The sequence below is a fragment of the Tinamus guttatus genome, unplaced genomic scaffold (assembly GCF_059628265.1).
Source record: "Tinamus guttatus ecotype Peru unplaced genomic scaffold, ASM5962826v1 Tinamus_guttatus_pri_ptg000459l, whole genome shotgun sequence".
NCBI classification, from domain to species: Eukaryota; Metazoa; Chordata; class Aves; order Tinamiformes; family Tinamidae; genus Tinamus; species Tinamus guttatus.
The window spans coordinates 5,140,844-5,164,523 of record NW_028288993.1 but is presented as its reverse complement, the minus strand read 5'-3'; the positions used below and the strand labels follow the sequence as shown (position 1 = coordinate 5,164,523).

The 23,680-nt window shown below is 36.2% G+C and overlaps 2 protein-coding genes across 2 annotated transcripts in view; one reads left to right on the top strand and one right to left on the bottom strand.

Moving 5' to 3' along the window:
- RSPH14 (radial spoke head 14 homolog) overlaps nucleotides 1–23,680 on the bottom strand; it is a 72,184-nt gene that overhangs the window by 33,899 nt on the left and 14,605 nt on the right. The gene's annotated exons all lie outside the window — the stretch shown is intronic.
- Nucleotides 1–23,680, top strand: part of GNAZ (G protein subunit alpha z) — a 31,236-nt gene that overhangs the window by 1,196 nt on the left and 6,360 nt on the right. The window lies entirely within an intron of this gene.

Below are 23,680 nucleotides of genomic sequence, written 5' to 3'. Positions count from 1 at the left end.
AATCAGAGGGTTAATCTTACAGTGCTTCTACTTTTCTTGTCCTCTTGTCCTTAAGCACCTCCAGTTGTTCTACACTTAGGGCTTGTCCGACAGGCTTCTTCGGGTGCTAGAAAACATTGTATCCTTGATCTTTAACGGAGGTTCATTACTAAAGGGTGTTGGGAAAGAGACTTTTCCAACTAAATACTTTTATACGTGCTTGGAATCTAACCAAATGTCAGCAATATTACAGGAGGTAATCTTTCCAGCATGTCTAAAGATTGGATTTGGGGACTTCTTGGGGGAATTGGATTACTAAACACCTTTAGCTGTTGTTGCTAACAGAACTATTTTTTTGTGTGTGTTTGTGTGTAGCAAACATTCCTACATTAGAGTTTTTAGCGTATCCTAAATAGAATTTAGTGTACTGAATACTCAAGAGCTCTAATCTCTGTGATAAAATGGACTTCAAATGCCTGTTTGAATGTGATGCCACTCTGAAGTTGCCATTAGCGTTTGCTATATGCAATTTCCCATTTCCCTTTTCCTTGCTTTTTCTTCTTTTCTCCCTACTTTCATCATAAAATAACTTCAGATATATTATCCTAATAAATATAGTATAGATAGTCTGGCCTTTCTTGCTACTGTTTTATATTGGACTTTTATAGTGTTAATATAGCTGAATTTTGTTTTTTTTTTTTAAAAAGGCTTATTAGGGGCTTCTGTATTTTCTAAAGATGCAGAATATCTGATCCTGGTTTTAATAATTACCAGAAGAATTACTGCAGGTTTGCAGAACCCAAAACTTGCATAGCCAAGACCTTACTGAAAGGTATGGCAGTAAAAACAAAAGCTAAACTTCAGCTCCTTCCCTCAAAACCAGCACAAGAATAGAAGATCACTGAAGATAATAGATGTAACTATTCCCTTCAGATACCATGACTAGAAAAGGAGCTGGTTAAGTATGATAATATAAAATCTATTCTAATTATTCATAGAGTTAAATTATTTCAATTTAGTCATACGTCTAACACTTTGAGCATTTTTAGTTGCTAATACATTTTCCTTTTACAAAGATTCTTTTTTTTTCATATTAACAGGGAGCTAAGTGAAAAGTTTGAGGAGTAATTATACGTAAATTTGAACCAAGACTGCAGAATAGTTTCCACAAATATTCGCTCTGACAAGATTGCCTTATACGGCTGAATCTCTTCTATGTGCACTTTCTCTGATTCTTCAAGGAAAAGAATTATATTCTTTCAAGAATGTTCATCTAAGCTGAATTTTGATCAAATACTTCAGAAACACTTCCATTTTGCTTCAGCTACAATATCCAATATGAACTAGTAATTAACATTCTATAGACTGAGATAACAAAGACAATTTTTGTACAGAAACACTTTAGAAATTTGTCTGCAAATAGAAAATAGAAACCTTTCAGTGAATAAAAAGCTATACTGCAGAAGCAAATAAAATACGCAATCTCACATTAAAGAAGTTGGGAAAAAGATTCTCAATAAAATTAAACTAGCAATGCACAATACTGTCTTCAAAGTTCAAACTGTATCTAGCCAAAACTTCATTTAATTCCAGTGCATTTTTGCACTTCCAAAATCCATAACAAGTCAAGCGTACTATTGTGTTTACATCAGGCATTGTACAGGATTACATACCGCTTTTTTCCCTCTGGAATACAAGGAAAGAACAAAACCTGTCCGTAGTGTCATATAATACCTTTTCTGAGAGAAAAACATGCTATCTTCGTGATACAAAATATTTTAAAATGCTTCTGCTTGAGGCCTGCTATTTAAATGTCAGAAAAGTCAAGAGACATTAGGATACTTTGAAAGTAAGTAGGTAATGTAGCCTCAGTTATGTGGTGGTCTGACAGTATCACCCTATCTTTAAAAGCCTAGATCTTAGTCACGGCTCGCACGGTCGAGGAGGGCCCGCTGCCTGCCCCGGCAGCGTGGTGCATGTCTGGCATCTGTTCAAGTTTCTCTGCGTTAGTAATTTTTGCCTTGCAGAGATACTGCTGGATCCAGCCTAAGTTCATACTCGATTAACTGGTACTGTGTTTCCTCTGTAGCCATGAATGGTAGGCTTAACATGCTCTCGTACCGCAGACAGGCGCACGCTCAATTTGCCTGCAAATCTCCGAGTTCCGGTTACCAAGTGGTGTTCCTGTTCTTTACTAGCGGGTTTGTGTAGAAGTAAGTTGAACTTAAATCATAGATAAATGGAGACATCTTTTGTGCAGACAACTTTTTGTTCCTTTTGATCCCAAGAAAAAAAGTCCTGTTTAGTTTGATAATCACAGTAATGTTTAGACTAGCAGACTGGTATCAATATCCTTTGATGTTACTGCAGTATGAAAGTTAAAAGGGAAGGATTCCTCAGGATTGTAACAGGGCTGATTTGCAGCTGAACTAGTGAAGACATTTTGATATGGGAAAACAATTAATTATTAGCACTAATTGGATAATCGGAAGGCATGAAACCTAATGTATGGTGGTGTTACACATGTCGTAGTGTATTATACATACGCATATATAATACTTAATATTTCCCTTATTTTTCTATTTATATAGTGACTTTTACAGCTTATCCACTGCCCTTCCACTTTCATCTGTGTACGAGAGGAACGAATTCCTGGTTTTGCACATGAACTTGTTTCATGCTCAGACACTATTAGTGTCTTCCTATTGTAATAGGAACCAATTTTTCTTGTTTTGGTAACCTCTCCTTGATATGAGAGAAACAATGTCTATATTTTTTTTTCTCTTCGTTTTCACAGACATTAAGAAGAGCATTTCTTATTTAAGTCTAGGCTATGACTGGGAAATTATTGGTTTCTTGCAGTTCTTCAGACTTTTCCTGCCTTTTTCTTCAGACTTCAAAATCAAATAGTAGTAGTCTATGGGCAGAAAAATCAATATACTCTGAAAAACCCTTATAGATGATGATTTAGATTCCAGCCTCTAGAAAAAATTAAGTGTCTTCCCAAGTGATGTTCAAGCCCATTTTTACCTAACATTAACAGGCTGGACTATGGCTGCATCACAGTGAAAGGCTGGATCATAATCTCCTCTGATCTGTTTTTAACAGATTTTTACCATGGACGTTTTCCTCTATCAGGAAACGTCTCTGAACGTTTCTGAATCTTCAGTTCCAGAACATTTTATATATTCTTTTTGCCTCGTTTGTAATAAATATAGCCTTATCTTTCCATCCCCACAGCTAGTATGACTCAACTAGCTAACAGCTGCATCACTTGACACAGATGCAAACTAGGTTTGTGCACTACCTTTCCAAGGCTCTTGACAAGATTTTTATTTCTGACCAAACTTCTGAGAATATTGCCTTATTATTATTATTATTTTAAAACCACGACGATTTTATATCAAACAAATCACTTGTCTTAATTTCCCAAGACCTCTGCAGTCTGGTTGACCATTCTATCTTTCATTCTATATTAAGAAGTCATCTCTGGGCTTCAGTAAGCCTTGCCTCAATCATCTGCTTGTTAAAATTTTTGTGATGCAGGAGATGCATGTGCAGAACTTGTTTGTCTTTAATAGTTCTATTTTATTCATATATATATATATATATGTAAATAAATCAAAATTCCCTGCTTAAACCTGACTTAAGGTTTGGTTCATTTAAATTTTCTTTCTTAAAGCAATTGCAAGTGAGTGAATAACTGAAGGATTAGGCTTTTGTAAGGCTGCACTTTGAATATAGCATCTTCTTCAAAGTAAGACACAGAAGAGAGATGACAAAACACTGCAGCAAACAGTTCAGACTGTAGTAGGCCTTGTGGAAAACAAGTCTTTTGGTTCATGATGCAGCCTTTATATTGTTTAGTCTTTATATTATTTAGCTGTACCTTACTTGGAAAGCCCTGTCAGTGAGCAGCTGTATGAAAGCCAGTTTCTTCCAGGATTATTTTTACTTTTTAATTTAAGCATAGAATTATGTTAGCCTTTCCCCCTTTCTTCCCTGAGATAAAATTCTCTAGGACCTTGCTTGCTTTTCTTAATGCTTCGTTTTTTTTGAGCATACACTAAATTAAAACTCCTTTCAGGCATGCAGCTCTTCTCCCACAATACTAATAATAGCTGTGAGGACTGGAGAAACTGTGATTACACAGAATTCATAGCCTTATTAGCACTTACTACTAACAGTGGTAAAAATCCACGCTAGCAAACACTGTTCTAGGTGAAATATCTTTCTAACAAGCTTGGTCCCTTGGGAACCTAAGAAAAAAATTGACCTAAACCATTTAGGTGTTCTCATTTTTGTAAAGCATTTGCATTTCAGGATATTTCAGTGTGATCTTTGCGTGGGAGCAAAGCCTAGATGACTTCAGTGTTCACGTGTGTAATCTCCCAGCACTGAGATTGGAATTCTAGCCTGGCCTTTTTTTCACTTTAGAAAGCAATATACATTATTCTTTACAAAAGTTTAAAAGGATATAATAATTATATAATGATATATCACAGTCCCAGGCAATTAACCTTGCTGAATATGTGTATATCTAAGTGTAGGATTGGTGTGGCCAGGGGCGAAAACAGTGGTCTGATTGCTTGATGGATAAAGGATTTTCTGAGGCCAACCAATATGGGGAAAATATAGGATGAGTTAATTGCATCAGTATTTTGAATTGGGTTTAGAAGATATAGGAATACAAAGGGTGAGATGGTCACCTGTGGAAGATAAAGAGCTGTGAGGAAATAGGGGCCATCTGGATAAGATTAGGAAGGTTGTTGAAAATACCCACACTCTTGGCTGAGAAGGAGCTGCTGGGTTGTCTCTGCTCCTCTGTCTCCCCACACCTAAGCATACGCCTTTTAAAGTAAATAATGGAAATCCTTTGCAAATGAAATCCTTCTTTTTCTTATCACAAGTCTAAGGATCATTACACTGTTCACCTTAATATTTTTCATAAGGATGTCTGCATCCAGAATACTGGGCAACAATTTTCAATGGTTTAGGCTTCTTGCAGCATGCTGATCTGAACTTCATTTTCCATGCAGCTGCTAATAGTAATTTTAGACTAACTGTTCTGACTCTACATTTACAGAATTTAACTCTTTTAATTGTTTAAAAAATCATAAATACAATAATGCATTGCACTGCAATATAAAAAGTGAAAACTACCTGTTCTTATGACATACTTTGATGAGGAAGGCAATATCTGACTGTTAAAATGTAAAAAGTTTTGCTGTGAAGTTTTTCTATTTGTTTTATTTATTTTTATTTAATTCTATTTAATAATCAGTCAAATTTGGGGGTAGCCAGTAGGGTAGAGTGAGGGTGTGTGTGTATACATACATACATAAATATATACATATATATATATAAGATCCCAGTCAAGCACTTGGAGGATTTTACATCACTGTAATACCAGTGTAGCACATCTAACTTTGTTTCCACCTGCAGACACTTTTTAATGTTCCAAAAAATATAACATTTCAAGCTATTTTGATCATCTGATAAGGAAACTTGCCTACATATATCTAGCAATTTATACGCTAATACTAGTTACTGAGTAGATAAATGGGTATAGCAACTACTTTCCTAACTGAGTATTTCTATCTGTTTTAACATGCTGAAGTGTAATAGAAAAGTATATATATATATATAAAAAAGAATAAAATAGTTCACAAATATTAATGTTAAATAGCACTTATACAATTTGCCTCTACCATCACTGCACTGTAAAAGTACTTCAAATGATAATTATCTTTTCATTTGTTTAAGGTTTATCTGTAGCCTTTTAACTTTAGCATAATTAGTATAATTTAAATCTGGTATGATAAGCACAAGATCATGATTTTACTTAGGATGATAATAAAACATTAGACTGATAGATAAAAGTGATTACTAAACAGCAAATGCAATCTGCATCCTTGGATAAGCTGCTTTCCCAAAAGGAATTTGAACCTGGGAGCTAAACTTGCCAACATGGATGAGCCTGACAGAGAAAGGTAGTTGAGCTGGGCTAAGGAGCGGGCAAACGGGACCAAAGCAACCCGGGGTGGGATGTGAAAAATTACGGCTGGGGCAGAGACGGGGCAGGGTCACTCCATGTAGTCCATGTAGTCTGGTTCTGTGTAAGTGTAAATCCGCATCTGTGGCGGAGGTTAGCAACTTAAGTGTACTGAATACCAGATATTTAAAATTGCAGCACGAACTGACTGGTACCAGAGGACTGCCCATCACACTGCATACTGAGGGAAACAGAAATTTTAATTCTGTGAATTTTGCAGCAAGCAACTGCACTTGTGAAAGTTAATTTTGAATTAATTCAGCGATAATTGAACTAAACAAACTAAAAACAGCTCCTAGGAATATAATAATCTTTCATCAAATAAAATGAAGCTGGTTAGTAAAACCAGTTTGTTCAATGTAATGTGAGTAATAGAAGGAAGTTTGGGTCTACATCCACAATATTTATAGGTGACCCAGTTCATGGTGTTGCAGTTGGAAGGAGAGAGAGACATAAAGATTTACGGGGATAAATTTGACATTTGGAGACAATACTAAATATTTCAATAAAAACTGACCATTCCTAGGTCGCAAAGTAGTGGTGTCATCTGATACATCTGGACTTACAGGAAAGCCAAAGCCATGGTCGAGCAGGAATCACTGCTCTTCTGTATCTGCGTTAGGCACAAGCAGATGGGCAGAGGAGTTGATTGCATAAACTGGAGAGCACCTAATGGTAAGACTACATTTAATGCATAATAGAATTAAGGAAAAGAAATAGTTATTTGGAAAACAGATCTACCAACATTTAGAACAAGGTGTTGTTTGATAATAGGTACAAGCAAATAAATCACTGTATCTTAACTGATTTCAAGTCTTCTTGTCACTTAATCTTTCTTGCATAAAATAGAAAGATTTTATTCTTTGAAGTGACAGCTGGTTTGTCAAATATTATAATATCACACCTGTATTATTCAGATGTTATCATAAAAGGAGAACATGATCAAGAATATAAGACATCACATAAGGGAGAATATAAAGAAGGATTTTCTTCTGTTAAACTATATTTGCAAATATATGCACTGGAATGAACTCACTTGATCAATATTGACTAATTTGGCAGCAGTCAAGCACAAATCAAGATAATAAATTAATACACTGCAAAGAGTTGTGTATCAAGTTCTTGTTTTCAGATGATTTACACAGTTCTTTAGGACAAGAGAGTCATGTTTTATTATGTGAGCAGTAAGAGATTAGAGATATCTCTAATTTTCAGCTCTTGCTTTTATGCCCTGTGTTTTTTATTTGAATACAGAAGTAATTACAGCGTAGCCAGTCCACCATTTTGCATTAGCTAAAAATAATGGTATGTAATGCTGAGAACACTTTAAGTACGTGTCATTTTTCTGGCAGAAAAACAACTCTTATGGGAAGTTTATTTCTGTGAAGACAGTGAAGTTGGATACTTCAATTTCTTACTGGCTGGCAGTCCTAAGGGTGGATATACTGGAAAGAGACGTGGGCAGCTATAAAAGCCTGGTCTACGAAGATATCAACTTGGTGTTCAACAGTGGCCAAAAACAATGTGAGGATATGACTAGGGACAAATCAGAAAATTGTATAAAATCCAAAATACAGGCAGTTTGCCGGTTTTGGGAATGCTCTATGAATTCTTGGAAATAGTTCTCCTATTTCCAGGAAAATATATTAGAGTGGTTGACAAGCATGACCTGCAGTACAGTACATTTTCTATGCAAGAAACAACTAATAGGGCAGGACTCTTGTGCCTATAAAAGACGTTCAAAGGAAAGCAGTATGATGGCCTTACAAAGTCATGACCAGCATAGAGAAAACTAGTGTTTTATCATTATCCACTATCTCTTTCAAAAACGAGGGATATTGAATGATATTATTAGGTAAGATGTTCAGAACAAGATAAAAGATGTGCAATTTCACACAATATAGAATGCAACTGTGGAACTTGCTTATGCTTGAGGATGTTGTGGGTGCCCAAACTCTGCACTACTATAAAAAGCAATAGAAAAAACCATCAAGACAAGAGGTGTAATGCTTTTTCCTCAGTTACTGAGTTTAGCTCTTGAGATGCTGGGAGAAAATACTAAGGAAATACTTGTTTCACTTCCCCCCCCCCCCAAATTATCTGTTTTAGCCTAAGAAATGGGATTCTCAGTTAGATGGGCCTTTGTCAAAGGATGTTTCTTCTCTTCTGTGATGGATGAGGCAATACACGCATGTGCTATAGATTTCTTTTTTTTTTTTTTTTTGGGTTGTGTGCTGCCAAGACTAAATACTGAAGCCTGTGATTTGGGATAGGTTCCTCAGGATCAAAATGTATTTTTAAAGCTATTAATAGGCTCAGTTAAATTTTGAACCTGTCACCCAGTGACAGTGTCCCTTGATTATGCGTCAAAATTAGCAGACGATGAATAACTCCTCTACTCTAATTAAATCACTTCTTTAACTTCTGTCACTAATTCCATTAACTATTTGATCTGAATGTTGTCCCTAATTTCCACAATTAAACTGTTTGAAACAGCTTACTTGAGTCACTCTATATACATCTCATTATTTACTCATTGATCATATTTTAATTTCCTAATAGGAACCAGCATCTAAAGATTATCATGGGTAAGAAGAAATGATTGATAATAGTCTAGTCTAATTTAGCACAAAATCTGTGTAATAGAAATGGTATCTCTAGAAGCAAGAATGACTTGTGTTACCCATTCAATTTTGGGGAGAAAACATATGACCAAGCAGATTTTAGAGTCTAGCAGGATGCTATGTTGTAGGTTTGGTGTTGCTTATTTTGGGATAGCCTGGCCCTGAGCGTTTTTGTTCAGTTTCTCAGCTTTATGTTCTCTTCTTTTGCCGTTTCCCTGGCAACAGGGCCGGCAGAGCGTCGGCTCAGTCGCCAGCGAGCTGTGCTGCGGCGGTGTCCTGCCGACGCCAGCGGTGTTTCTAGCAAGCCCAGCTTTCTCACAGCACTGAGACTGCAGGCAGAGCTTCCTCCCATTAATGCTACACCAAAGGCAGCTGGGAGTTGCAGTGCAGTGATTTTATTTTATCTTTTGCTGTAGTGGCCTGATAATGTTGGCCGGGGATGTCAGTGGATTTGTCAAAGCTGACTAAGTGTATAGTGCCTTTCTCTGTTAGGTAGAGCCCAATAGCACAAATTCTCCTGGCAGTGGGACAGAAAGGGGTGGCTCTAATGGCACTTTGCATTTTGCCCTTACTGTTCTTTGTAGGTCAAATGAAAGCAGTAATTGGAAGAAAAAAAAATCAACAACAACAATGGGAAAAACATCATAAAGTTTTAGAAATTAAAAATGTGAGAGGTTAATATAGGAGGTGAGATATACGGGGGGGAAAAAATCGAAGTCTGGCAAAACTAAATGCTGTGCAGCTCTGTTTAGAATGTCCTCAAGGCTGCGTGCTGCTATGGGTATTGCTGCTATCCTGAAATCCACACTAAGACTTCAAATGTTTTTCTATTTCACAAATTCCCAAGAAGAAAATTTGTTCCAAGAATTCCAGGAACAATTAGCTGTATTCTTTCTTTTTTTGTTTTCTTCTTTTTTTTTTTTTTTTACAGATATATTAGAAATAAGTATAAGCAAGAGCTGCATGTTAGCAGTCATGCAAGGTATATGAGCAGATGACGAAAATATTTTTATACCCTCATATATGTAGTTTAATATTTGAAGTCTGTTTGCTAGTGAATGAGAGAAATTATAGAGTTCAGCAGATAGAACGAAATCAGCATCTGCAACACAAATAAGTCATTTTTTCAAGTAACAAAGTCAATGAGAATATTATAACTGATTTTCATATGAGCAGAACCAGACTCCAGATTTTAATTGTGTACTTTGCTTTCATGAAATTAATACTTCGGTACTTCTGTGTTCTTTGCACTCATCATTTACTGTGAGGAAATTGCTAGTTGTTATACTATTATGAGTAGTACTCATTTTCCTTATTAATCCTGCGCATTCTCAATTGTTTTTTTATTGTTAAATATATCCTGGATAGCATCTTGCTTTGGTGTCTTTGTTTTCTGATTCATCAAGTTGACTTTCCTACTTGGGAACCAGTTTTATAAGAAATCTGTTTTTCTTTTGGATAACAAGCAGTATCTCATAGTAATTGATCTGTTCTCAGCTGTTTAAGAGCTTTTAAAGTGCATGAGAAAATGCAGTAATGTGGAAAAGATTGGGAACAGGCCTAATACAGGATATGGGTTTGTGCGTTCACTGATTAAGTGACATGGATGATGCTGTCAGTTAGAACCGTGTGACTTGTCAATCTGTTCTGCTGCCTGCCTATTCATAAAGAATAATGAAAAATAATGTTGCAAATTAATGCCTTGGGAGCTTTTCCTACCATAAGCCCTTAAGACTTCCTACTGTTTTACTTGATTTCTAGCTAAAATAGTGCTCATAGTGTAAAAAAAAAAAAAAAAAAAAAAGGGGGGGGGAATTAATTTAGAACAATTAATTAATCTAAAACCGATTATGAAAGAACAGTAATTTGCTGTAAATAGTCTATATTTCTGCACAGTATTTTTGCTGGAAAATTGGGCATAGCCTTAAGAAAATCCTTCCAGAATCTGTTTGTCAGCTAAGTGTTACAAATCCGATACAAAGTTCTACTTTTTCTAACTTTATCAGTATCATAAAGGTTCAAGATATATTTTACAACATGCATCTTCCAATTCTCTTTCATTGTTGATTTTTTTAATAAGTGATTAACTTAATAAAAATATTACTTTGGCTATATTCCAGTATTAAATGCTTACCCAAGTGAAAGTCATAACCAAAAGCATTAGTCTGTCATAACGTACTTAAGGATGTTATCAGAGATAAAAGAGTTCAGGAAAATGATGCACTGTGTGGCTGGAGACTGAATACCTTGTCTGTAACATCAGCATTATTTGTATAGCACTATTTGAGTTGATGTAGACGAATTAGGGATCCTGCCAAAAGTGTATCAGCCATGCAGAAGTAGAAGGTCAAGTAAGGAAAAGCAGTTAAGTAAAGAGAAGGCAGGACATAAGATAAAATCTTGGCTCACTGAAATGAAAATGCCTTGAACTTGTAGGTTATCCATAGGCAGCTAATATTGTTCCACTGTTTATTGCTCTGTATCTGAACTCTTTGTTCATCCATAAAACCTTTTCTACAAGAATCATGTTTCTTCCTTCACTTTTCCCCATTTCTTAAATTATTATTTATTAGTTTAAAGTTAGGTGACATAAGTTAGTATTTGAACCATTGCATCAAAGGCAGGAAGATTCATAGATGGTCAGTGATTAACAGTTACACAGTTCATTTCTGCTCTGGGAGTTCTGCCCCGTTTATTTGCTTGCCTTTTGTTTTCCTCCACAGTTGACAACATGTAGCTTCTCTTGAAGGTAACTCTGAGTAGGAGACTTACTGTGAGTCAGAGATTTAGTTAATAACTATTCTCAATACGGAGTGTATGAGCACTCTCATTTCAGTAGATTACAGGTTCAACTTAATCTCAAAATTTTACAAAGTTGTGATCCTCTTCACCATAAGCTTTCACTGTTTATCACACACAGAAGATATTAGGACATTTACATTATGAACTAATCAATTCTGAAATGGTTTCACAAATTCTTTTTTATTCTACTCCTACTCTGTTACGAAGATGAACAAGATTTCTCTGAACAATAGGGAAATTATATGATTATCCAAGAGTGCAAGCTCAAATCCAAAGGAAGTAGATCCTGGCAATAAAATGGCCCTGCTGTTCCGGAAGTTGAAGATGTGAAGTCACACCTGTGTCGTCATCTCCACGCAGATGACGATTAGGGCATGTGGTATATTTAGTGATACACATAGGATAGAGTAACAAAGACACAAAGACAACCTTAGTAAAAAGCTGTGAAATATGCCTGGCACCTACACATGCCACTGCCAGAATTAACAATCTAGCTGTTGTCCTGCAATTCCCTCGTTTACTCAAAGTATCTTATCTGCAATAGTTGTTTCATGTCCTGCTGTTCTGCCTGTCATCGCAATTGATTTAACTTCAGGTTGCTAAACAGAATAACGCTGGCCATGTAAAATTAAATCATTCATGTTAACTCTGGTTGTTCACCAGACTTATATGAAAACCTTGATGTTCCAACTGATGAGGTCCTCTCAATTCAGAGCTGGTTTTTATGTTACAGTTTTCTGGTACAGGGCCTAGTTCCTATTTTATAATTTTTATTCATAATTTTATGTATAGTATGTAATGTTATATGACAAAGTATTATTTTTGAGTTTGAATTATTAAATCTAATTCCACAAGAAAGATGCCATCAAAATTGCTTACCTACACTGACTATACAAGAATACTTTGAATTTCTCTGAATTATGATGTATCTCTTCTTATTACAGAATTTTCATCTCAACTGCTTTTTCTTGATTGTTCTATCATCTTGTGTCAATGGCTTAATCTTCTGGCTCTGTCTCACCTCTCTCAGCTCCAGATGTTTATAGCTTATAAAAAAAAATCTTCCCGAAAGAGACATTTATTCAAACACTTTTTGCATTGTAAAAATGTCTCAAGGTGTTGGTTACATGCAGAGCTGAGATAATAGGTTTTGCAGAGTGGGATATTGTCTTATTTTTGAATATATTCCAGAAAAGGATTTATTGGTAAACTTGCCAAAACCCATGCTGATTTATAAGTAAAGATTAATAGACATTCTGACAGCTCTTATATGCAGTGGTCATCGGCCTTGGTCTTTGTCAGTTTTATGAGAGGAACTTCAAAAAACAAGCCAATACAATATTTTTGCCTTTCTGTTTTTTGACATATTGAAAGATTTAATTTATTGTATTTTAAAAATATTAGTGATCTTGGAAAAATAAGGGCACTAAGTCTCTACATAGTTAAAATTTTAATAGAGTCTAAACCATATTTATTTAATATTTTGTATATTTTTACAAGTGCCTTCAGTTATTCATATTTTTATGTGCCTTTATGAGTGCCTTTAGTTATTCATATTACACACTGTGCTTCATTTTACTCAAGGGTCAAAATACTACAGGGGAGTCTGCCCATGCAGTGGCTACTTAAGGGCTGGAGCTTAATTTTCTAATCAGAAAAAGTGACTCCCTAGGATATAAATGCTCGTTCATTCGATTAGAATCATTTCAGTAATACTTGGTATTCAGTTCTCTTTGTAATGAAGAAGATAACCAAACTAGTTACTTTGAGTAAGACTCATGAATAAAAATACAGGTATTTCCTGTTTCCAATTATGTTTTATATGATTAAAAGAATGTTAAGATTGTATGGTTGTTTTAAAACATTAAATTTACTCAAAAGAATCTTTTTACAGCTATGAGGGTGTTAAAATTTAACAGAAATTTGTATTGGATGATGTATTTGCAGGGAGAGAAATGTGAATCTTTATACAGGTGAGATTTTAAAGTTTATTTAGGTGATTTGGAGTTATGATTTTTTTTTTCTATTGCAAAAAAATATTTTGCAATGTTCTAAAACGATATTTTTATTTATATCTTAAAGGGCCTTAAATGTTCTCGTGTTTAGAGGAAACCACATCTAGTTTTTAAATAAAAGCCTTCAGTGGGTGCCATGAAAAGCTGGCATGCAGGCTATTTCTTCACTATACATATATATATATATATTTTTTTTTCTGAAGTATAGAGAAACCCTGTTGGTTGTTTGGATGGAAGAGAGGAAAGCTGGAATATTTGTTTTGCTGTGTTCTTTGCTGACTGTTTCCATTATATAGGTATCACATAGTATCCACGAACATAGTGGAGACCTGATCTTAATCTCGTGGTAGTGCTTTGGCAGCCAGTCAAATCTAGAGTTTCACACCTTCTCTTTACCTTTTTTCCCATGTTCTTCCCTCTCAGCCTCCAAAATTATCTTTTTTTTGTTTTTCGCCCCTCCTGCCGTAGCTGGGTAAATTTTCTCTCAGGCACAGAGTGATCCCACAGGCCAATGTGATGGAGATGTAACGGCTGGGACAGGACGGGTCCTTTTGCAGCCTCACTGGCAAGGTCGGGTTATCGGGGTGCTAGAGCCTAATCCTGTGACATTATAACCTGTCACTTGTCAGCGAGCGACCTCACATGAAACATATGTCCACAGTACTTTTCCAGTAGCCTTGCAGTGCAAGATTAATTTTTATCATACCATAAAAATAAGGGTGTTGCATCAAAGCCATGGGCCCTTGATAAGGAGCAGCCATGATCTGAATCAGGCATGTATCTATATTTCCATATCCAATCCGTCCGATGGGGATGAATTTCATCTCCAAAGATATAAACTAAGGTACAGTATCACATGGTAGAGAGAAAAAGAGGAAAATGCAGCACAAATCTAACAAAAATTGGTTAAATAGTAAATGTAAATACTGAGTTTTGAATGGGAAATACAAGGAAATAGAATACAAGGAAATAAAATACAAGGAAATACAGGAGGTAGGGTTGTTTCTTGGGGTGTTTAGATGTAGGTTATTAGGTTAATATGTCTCTGCAATTCTAGAAGGAAATGGTATATAAAGTTAATAGCAAAAAATGAATGGTACTCTACAGTGGAAAATAACTATTCTGTCTTTTCTAAGTCAAGTTGAGAAATTTCATTTTATAAAAATATTAGAGGTTTAAATGATATTTTCACCTTCAGCCTGCTATCATGTTTAAACAGCTCTTGCTGTTTCAAGTTGCAGTCAAGAGCTATTACTACCCTGGGTGTAATTATACCTTTCGTCTACTAGCAGGAGGGGGAAACTGGAGGTGACTCTTTGTATTTCCCAACTGCACAGTCGCAGAACAAGCTGTATACGTCAGCTGCTCTGTACCACTTAATGCAGGAGACGGGTATTTATTTTAGAAAGAGAAAGAAACACCATAAAATTAGCAGAGTAGAACATAGGCACTACTGTTAATTCTCTCCTGACTTTATCTGCTATGTTGGCTGATCAATGGTGTTCAGTGCCCAGACTGACACGGATTCAACAAAACAGCCAGTGTTGCAGCTGCACATTTCTGCTGCAGACTGATTCATAATGGTTGTAAAGTAATCCTTTAATAAATTCTCTTTGGGTGATACTTAGTTAGGTGGAGGTATCCTCACTGAAAAGGAACAAGACTGCTTTTCTAGAATATTACTGCTTCTATGCTAAAGAAAAACAAACTAGAGTAAAAAGGCTGCAGAATCAAAGAAATCTCAACTTGTTCTGAGTATACCAATGCTACTCTGTACTCAGATTATCCAATTCTCCCTTCAAAACCTGAGCATTTGAAATAAATAGAAAAATGCTTTCACAAAAATGTTTATGGAAAGGTGAGGGACATAAGTGCCAAGAGAGCTCAAGGACACCATGTTTTTTGGACACGTGTGCTGCTACTTCTTTAAAAGTAAAAGCAAACAAAAAAGCCCTATGACATCTCAGTCTTGGCAGTGTAGCTGGTGCTACAAAATCAGGAATGTGATCGTAGTTCTAACTAAATAAAGATTGCACAGCTGTCATCCTAAAGCGTATTTCAGATTTAGATGCAAAGGGGTGCTCATCCTGTGAGCTTCACTTCTCTGGAGAAATTAGTGGTCTTCCCTAAGATGTGAAATGGAAAAAGTAGGAGTATCTTTTAATGAAGAACACAGGGATGTCCCTATGCTCCTGTCACCTCTGGAGACAGATTATGTGACTTTTTGTAAACTACATCTCTGGAATGAAGGATCACAAGGAGAGGTAATGCTTTTTAATAAGATTTTTAAAGCTGAGCAGCGTAAAATAGACATATTACAGATCTTTACAGTGTAGAGTCTACCATGGTATTTGTATAAATGATGGCTTGTGCACAAGGCATTTGCTTCACTTTCTAAACACGTAGAATTTGTTCTACACTAACAACTTATTCAAGATTGTCTAGTGTTCTTACTTTGAGTTAGATGAGCTAAAACTGGATTTATTATAAAACTGTCATAGCTTTTGTTCTGCATGAATTTATTTAATTGTTTAGAAATTCATAAATGTTGCCTGTCATAAGCCTGCATGTCTTCTGATAACTCTGCCCTGCACCTGAAATGGCAGAAAGAGCTTAGAAACTTATAGCTTAGAAAGTCAAAGATAAATGGACATGGTCTGCTTTAGTATTAGCAGACACTGTGTTCGATCTAAGGCAGTAAAATATTACATTTGAAGTGATTATCGGTTTTTAGGAATGTAAATGTCTAAAACAGTGTGTGTGTGACAAATGCCATTATTATTTTATTTTATAGAACTTGAAATGATAGCTTTAACGCAGTGAGTAAAAGATAGTGAGATAAATTATTGATTTTCTGAATACTGCAGGAGTTAAGTAGGAGTTTCAAAACTGCTTATTTGATGCCTTAACAAAATCAAAAAGATTAACATTCTTAGAAAAGTCTGTGATCAAGGTAATCCAGACTTGATGCTTATAAAGATGTGCAATAAAAGTACCACAGCTATTTATCTGCTGACTAATATATATCTCCATGTGTATAGTTGCAACAACTGCAAAACGTAAACGGAGAGAGATCAAAGGTAGAGTTATCAGCTCTAGTTACAACTTGAGGTTGCCTAATATCATTACAATATATTAAACAAAAAACAAAACCAATCCTGTTTCAAACTGTCATGAAGCAGCCAACGCTGAGGAAGGCATGATGGCAGACTCAGAATTTAATGCAGTTTCCTTTTCAACAGTTTTTTCACTGCTGCACAGAACAGATCATTATTATCAGTACTGCATTTCCCAGAGGCAATGGTACCCATTGCTTCCCTGCTATGTGTTGTTTGTGTTGGATAGTATTGCATTAATGCTACAGCGTAAGTGCCTGTGAAATGTGATAATGTTTAGCTTTGCCAGCAAACTAATGCACGAGGGTCCAAAGAGGCCTGATTATTTGTGTGTGCTGCTCATACTGTTCTAAAGTGGGCTCATTTCAGTAGGTTTATCCATTTTTGATACCCAAATTGATCTGTGTGTTTAAAAAAAAAATAGATCTGATGCATTCTGTGCCCAGCTGCTTAGTTGTTGATTCTTTCTGGTTTGTGGGGAGTTTTAAAAAGTATTTGATGTTTTTAGGCTGCATGGAAGATGAAACTCCTATCAAAAACTGCTCCTTGTTAGTTTAGATGGAATAGACTTATATTGGCCAATGGAAAACCAAAGCTCTAGTCTAATATGTGGGAGTTATTCCTTTAATAATTATTGCAAGACCTGGATTTGACAAAGGCACCTGCAAATAATATAGCTATTTATGAAATCTATAGGCAGAAGTTAAGCAGAATGGCTTGTGTTTGAATGAGAGATGTAAGAATTTGTCAAAAAGTGGTAGATAAATAGATATGTATGTGTATACATACATATGCATATACAGCTACGCACACGTTCTTTGCTCATTACCTTTTCGGAAACTGGTAAATTAGATACTGAGTGGGGGTTGCAGTTGCTCAATTCCCCACCCAGCCACAGAGTTGAATCTGTTCCATTGTAGAATGCTATATTAGCTAATACTAGTAAACTAGTAGTCAGAAGTCAATGATATATTGCAGAAAAATGACAAAAATAGATGTCGATTAGGAAACAAATATGACTTTATATTCGATCTCTTCAAAGTCTGCAAAGCAAGCCAAAATTACATGTAGATTTTTTTTAGAACCTGCAGCTAATGGGGAAATGAGAAAGAAAAGCAAACCTCTGTCCTCATATTCTCAATTTAATTTGATAATTAACTATATAATTGAAAAAAAAAGTCAAAATTAAATCACTGAAATATACAACTCACAGAAAAGAAATATGTTTTTAAAGCAATCTAGCCTATCTTTGGCCATACCCTAAACCTGATCTGCCAAAGAGAATGGAATCCTTTCTTTTTAGGTAAGGTGTTTTTTTTTTTTTTCCCCTCCACATTTCTTCCTTTTACTGTCAAACTAGTTCCTGCCTGAGTTTGATTTCCACATTCAATAAAACATACATGCAAAGAGGTATATGTATACCTGTACACATAGGTGCACAGATATAAAACCCTAAAAGATACTGAAGTAGTTTTAAATTCTGAATGAAGGAAATTCTAAAATGAATATGATCATATGATTGGATCTATGTACCAAATTTTCAATAATGTTAATGTACTCATGAAGAATTTTTACTGTGTTTGGTGTGGTGTATGTTATTCTATTTCTAAAAGAATCTCAGATGAATTTTATTGCCACATGGCTGTATTTGCAATAATCTACACACTTCAACAATTATTTACATACACCACAGCACAGCAGCAAGAGTTGTAGCTGGGAGCATTAGTAGATATTTCTTCTAAGAGCACAGATGATGTCATGGAATATTTCTTGAGATGCTGTTAGTGCTAAGGAGGCAGGACTGCTGAGAGGTGATGATAATGACAGTGTCTGTAAGACCCCTGGCCAGTGAGCAGCCTGAAAGCTCTTAAGTCCAGCTGAATGTGCTCAGGCCACCGCCCTAAATCTCCTCTGACCTTGCAGCCAGGAAAGGCCATGGCAGAGGCTCCTGCTTCACCCAGGGCGCTCGCGTGGTGCCCTTGGGTGGGCACAGGGGCTGAATCCCGCAGGCTGCTCCCGCGCGGGGCACCAAGGCGAGCACAGGCCGCAGCAGCCAGGGACAGCGCACGGGCCCCGTTTGTCACCAGTCCTGATCTGTAAACGTGCAATTGCATCCATGACATGAAAAGTTGGTGCATGTAGATTTTGGAGAGTTATCAGTCCAGTATTCAATAGATAGCTCATGCTGCTTCTAGCTGATACAGTATAATTACTAGGACAATTAAATGCACATTTTTAATCAAAGCCTGCTTCTGTTTATTTTTATTAAATATATTTATTTTTACTTGTCTATTTTAAATTGGAAGATCTAAAATGCTCTTAATGTGACTTCTATGGGTCTGCTCAGACATCAAGTTTATAAGATTTTTTTTTTCCACTATAAAAAGGGTAGATTTTACTTTAGGTTTAAAATATCAATATACTACTGTTGATAGCAACCCAAGGATTTGTTTCAAGAGACAGTCTATTATAATAAAAAAGACATTTTAGCTAAAATGTCTAACCATGTGATCATTAGTACAGCATGTGCGTCTGTAGCAGGTTTAAATTATTCCCTTGAGAAAGATTTCTACTTTTAATGGAAAAATCTTAGCAGAATTTTTTATTTCTTATTGTTCTGCAAGCTCTTGCATTCCAAACAGTATAAATCTGAGCTGCAGAGAAACCAGGGATTTCTACCTATTTCTCCTCCTCCTCTCCCTGTCAATATCTTTTATCCCCAGAGTATATACACTAAGGCATGTGATCTTTTACATACAACAAGGAGCTTATGTTTTTGAGTGTCTGCCTCAGCAACACAGCATCTGCCATGTAAATCATCTCTTTATCTCTTTTTCTGAATATTTTAATTCTAAGAATGTAAGCACAGTTCTGTATTTCCATGGAAACCTGACAACTTAGAATGACTGCACTTGAATACAGAGGTTAACCATCTGCAGCTGCCAGTCATTGCTTAGATTAAGTTCAGAACTCACTGGATGAAAATTAATTGCTTAGAACAAGGGGCAAAATTGGGCTTAATATTTAGGACCTCAAGTTTCAACACAAATTTTGTCCACATTTCAAAAAAGCTGGCAGTTTTAGCAAGTTAAGACCTCCTTAAAAGCTGGCATGGCCCTTGTCTCCAATATGTTTCTTTTTTCTCCTTCCTTTGCAAACTTGAGCTTATTTGAACTGTGTAAATTTCTATTCTATGTAATTTCTTTATTAATGTGAATGCTATAGATGATCATTCTGATCTGACCAACATTTGATGGTATGAAATTTTCTGAACAGTCTTTGTCATCTGCAATGAACAAGTCTGAGGAAAAAAACTGAGAGCTGGAAGAGTTGAATGTTGGGACTGGGTTCCAGTTGTGAAGCAGTGCAGGTAGCGGATCAGGTGAAGTGGGATTTAAGAGATCTTGTGAAATCAAATAATCAAGAATTAATAAATGACAGGATGCTCATCATGCAACATTATCCTGAACTTCTTGTGTCTATATATTTTGACTCAGACTTTATAGTTGCATTATTTTTTCCATGGATTTTTTTGCCCAGTTTAGTGAACCTAGTGATTTTTCTATGATTAATGAGGGTTAGGTGATAAATAATACTGGCAGCTGTAGGAAGACTGCCCTCATTTGTTGCAGGGGGAGGTAAATGCGAAATGACTGAAGCAAGATTGTAGAAAAGCAGAGGAAATTCATTTGGTTAAAGCAGTTAAATTCTACTCTGCAAAATGTATTAGATCTCTTCCGCTGTCCATGTTCCATTTTGGTTCCAAAATAGTCTCTTAAATCAAAACTTTCTTAAGTAATCCAACACCATTCCTCACTTTTCTCTGATTTGAGACTCTGGGATCTCTGATCTGTAGTGGGTCTGATTACCCACATCCACACCAGATATCAATGAAAGCTTAAAAAAATGGCTTCTTTGTAACTCTAATTTCTCCTTGTATAGTTCCCTGTTTATAAACTGCTGTTAACAGTAGCCTTTGATCTTACAACATGCTGTGAACATGAATGTAGCAAATGAAATATTCAGGTACAATGATTATAAGCTTGAGCAGGAACTAGTAATTCTGTGTTTTGGGCAGCTGCTGAACAATAAGCTCCTAGAAAAGCAAAAGTGCCTAAATTGAGTAATAACAATAAAGGAAAGCACTGAGTGGCCCAGAACATTTCCATCCTGCACTGTGAATGAGAGAGGGTTTCCTTCTAATATGCTCAATGTCTACGCTGTGGTGTCTGTAAATGGAAAAATGTGCTTCTGTGGCCTGAAGAAATCAGTGTGAATCTTAAGAGTCAGAATGCATTTTGCTGCTGCAACACAGAGCCATGTTCTGGTTTCGACTGTATGATGCTCTAGTTATATCGCCGCAATTATTCCAGATTATAGCAGTGTAATTGTAAACCCAAATGGATTTGCTGACCCATATTATCTTTCTAAAGTATTGCTTTGTATTCTTTCCATTTAGTTTTCTTGCTCTATTCATGTTTAATTCTGACTTTGAATGTGACCTATGTGCCTGACAGCCTCCATTTTTTCCTAGGTTAGTAGGAGGAAATCTTAAGATCAGCATGACAGCAAAAACTATGTTAGAATTATAGGCAAGGCTGCTGGAAGATCTGAAATTGCCACTTGCTCCTCAAGAATGCTGCATTAATCCTGCAACACAGACAGGATAAAGAGATAAGATAGACATTGTTTCCCCAAGAGCTCCAGCTGCACCAAACCATAAGCATCTTGCCTAAAATATCTTCAAAGATGCAATAAAAGGCAGCCAAAACTCCAGCAGGAACTCCAGCTGTGGGCCAAGAGAGTTCTTCCCCAGATGTCACACCGTCTCAGGAAAAGCCTCAGGTTTTGTGGGCTTTTGTTTTTTCCTGCAGTGAATGTGTCAGTATAAAGTGACATTTCACCTTTTTGTTGGAAGTAGCTCTTCTTACTGCTAGTTACTGTTCAAATACTATTGAAGAATGCAGCTACTGTTCAACTTTGTTCTGATGAAAACTGGTTCAGCATCAGTGTGCGCCACTTTTAACTTTTCTGGGTCTAAGAGAATGTTTCTCCCATTATCCCATCATTTGTCTAACTGTGGTGCTGGACAATGACAATGATTCAAGGTCAATATATTTTATTCTCGGCCTCTGCTTATCTAGTCGGTGAGCCGCTCTTGCTGCTCCAAATGATGGCGAAGTTTTAAAAAAGGGTAGAGTTTTATTTAAACTGGTCAAGACTAATGAGAAAGGCACTGTTGCCTAGGAACTGTAGCATGAGTGTATGTAATGGAGAAGCTGGCACTAATATGGAATGAAATGGCTTATTTGTCAAAACAGATGAGCTACTGTAACAGCCATAACCTACTGAATACTTGTACTGGATCATAGCAAATATTTGTGTAGTCTAACAGTGTGTCCAGCTCTGGTCAAAAGTGGGTATTTAGGGAAAAACAGGCGCACAGATTGAGCATACACTGATACTTCCCACAGTACATCCTACCAAAAATCTGAAGCATAAACTGCATCAATATCTTTCTGTTCAAATGTCCTTTAACTTGTCTAATTACCTTTTGAACCCAAGTGCACTTTATAACTTTTACTGTTGTTATTCTTTAGCATCTCGTGACAGTTTTACATTTAATTATGCACTGCATGGAAAAATACTTATTTACTGTCAGGTAATTCAACTTGATATTCTTTAGTGCTTTAATGGTTGGGAAAGGTGCAATATCATTCACTGTTCACCATCACCTTGTCTTTCAAGATTTCATGAACCCCATCATTTTCTGTGTCAGCTACTTCCTTTGAATCTGGACTGTTGTCAGCAATCAATCAGGACACGTTTCACACCCTCTCTAGGTAAACTGTTCCGGCATAGCACTATCCTTCCTATAATTTTGTTGTTGTTGCTGTTTTTATTTTCCTAATGTCCAAACGGAACATTCTAGGCTGCAAGTTGTCATCATTGTCTCTAACTTTTTCATCTGATAATACTGGGAAGAGTTTAGTTTCACCATCTTTGTAACTGCCTTTCAAGTGATTGTAGGATTTTATCAGATCACCTCTTAGCCTTCTCTTTGCCTGCCTAAACACACCTGGTTCCCTTAGCTTCTCCTTGTAGGTCAATACAGCTTTAAATTACTTACTGGCTAAGCACAGAGGGCTAAGATATTAAGCTTGAAGATTTCAAATGAGGACAGCTCAAGTCCTGAACCACCTTACCTGTAAAACTGTGTAACATTTCAGGTGCATTGAACTCATACTTTAAAAGTCCTTTTGCCCTTGAGGTAAGCAAGAAATTTAAAGGCCTGAATAAGAAATACATAAAACTTTTACTACAGCTCTGGTAGCACTGCACTGTCTGAACACTAGCTGTGTTACGTTAACATTTTGCTACACTGGCTCTTTTACAAGGCTTTTTTTCTTTGGCTGAGGTCAACTGCAGCACTGTTTCTCCACCCTGTATCCTTATTCCTCCCTCCCAGAAATGCTATTTTGTGTATTCCAGGTGCATCAGGCACAGGACTAATACTGACTGTCCCACATTTCTAGTCTCTCATGCATAATTTTCTCTCCCCTGCTATTTCTTTTCTTTTCCCCAACTCCCTGACTTGAGGGGAAGGAAAAATGCTACACAGGAGCATGCAGATAGGAAGCTATTAAATATATATGGTACTATATTGCTATTTTTTTTCAACACATTCCTTATATCGTTGTAATCAATGCTTCTATTGATGAGAAAGCAAGCATATGGTCCTCTCTGTGGCACATGCTGTATGTGTTCTGTGTACTGTTGTCACACAGTGTTCTTTACTAGTATCTGTACTTACATGCTGCTAAATCACATTTCCAGTGTCTCTGCTTATTTTCACAGATTAAAAATATTTTAAGGATGGGTGGGTTTACTGTTCTATGGGAATTTTGTGAAGGAGAATTATGGAAAGGAAAAGAGAGAAAAAAAAAAGAAGGTCAAGTATTTGGACTTAAGAAGTAATGAAAATTTGAGATAGTGTTGTGTGAGAAGGTTGTTTGTTGTCACAAATGATAGTTAATTCCCTTATCTCTGATAGCTTCTCTGTTTTTTTTTTCCCTTCATTTTTAAGCC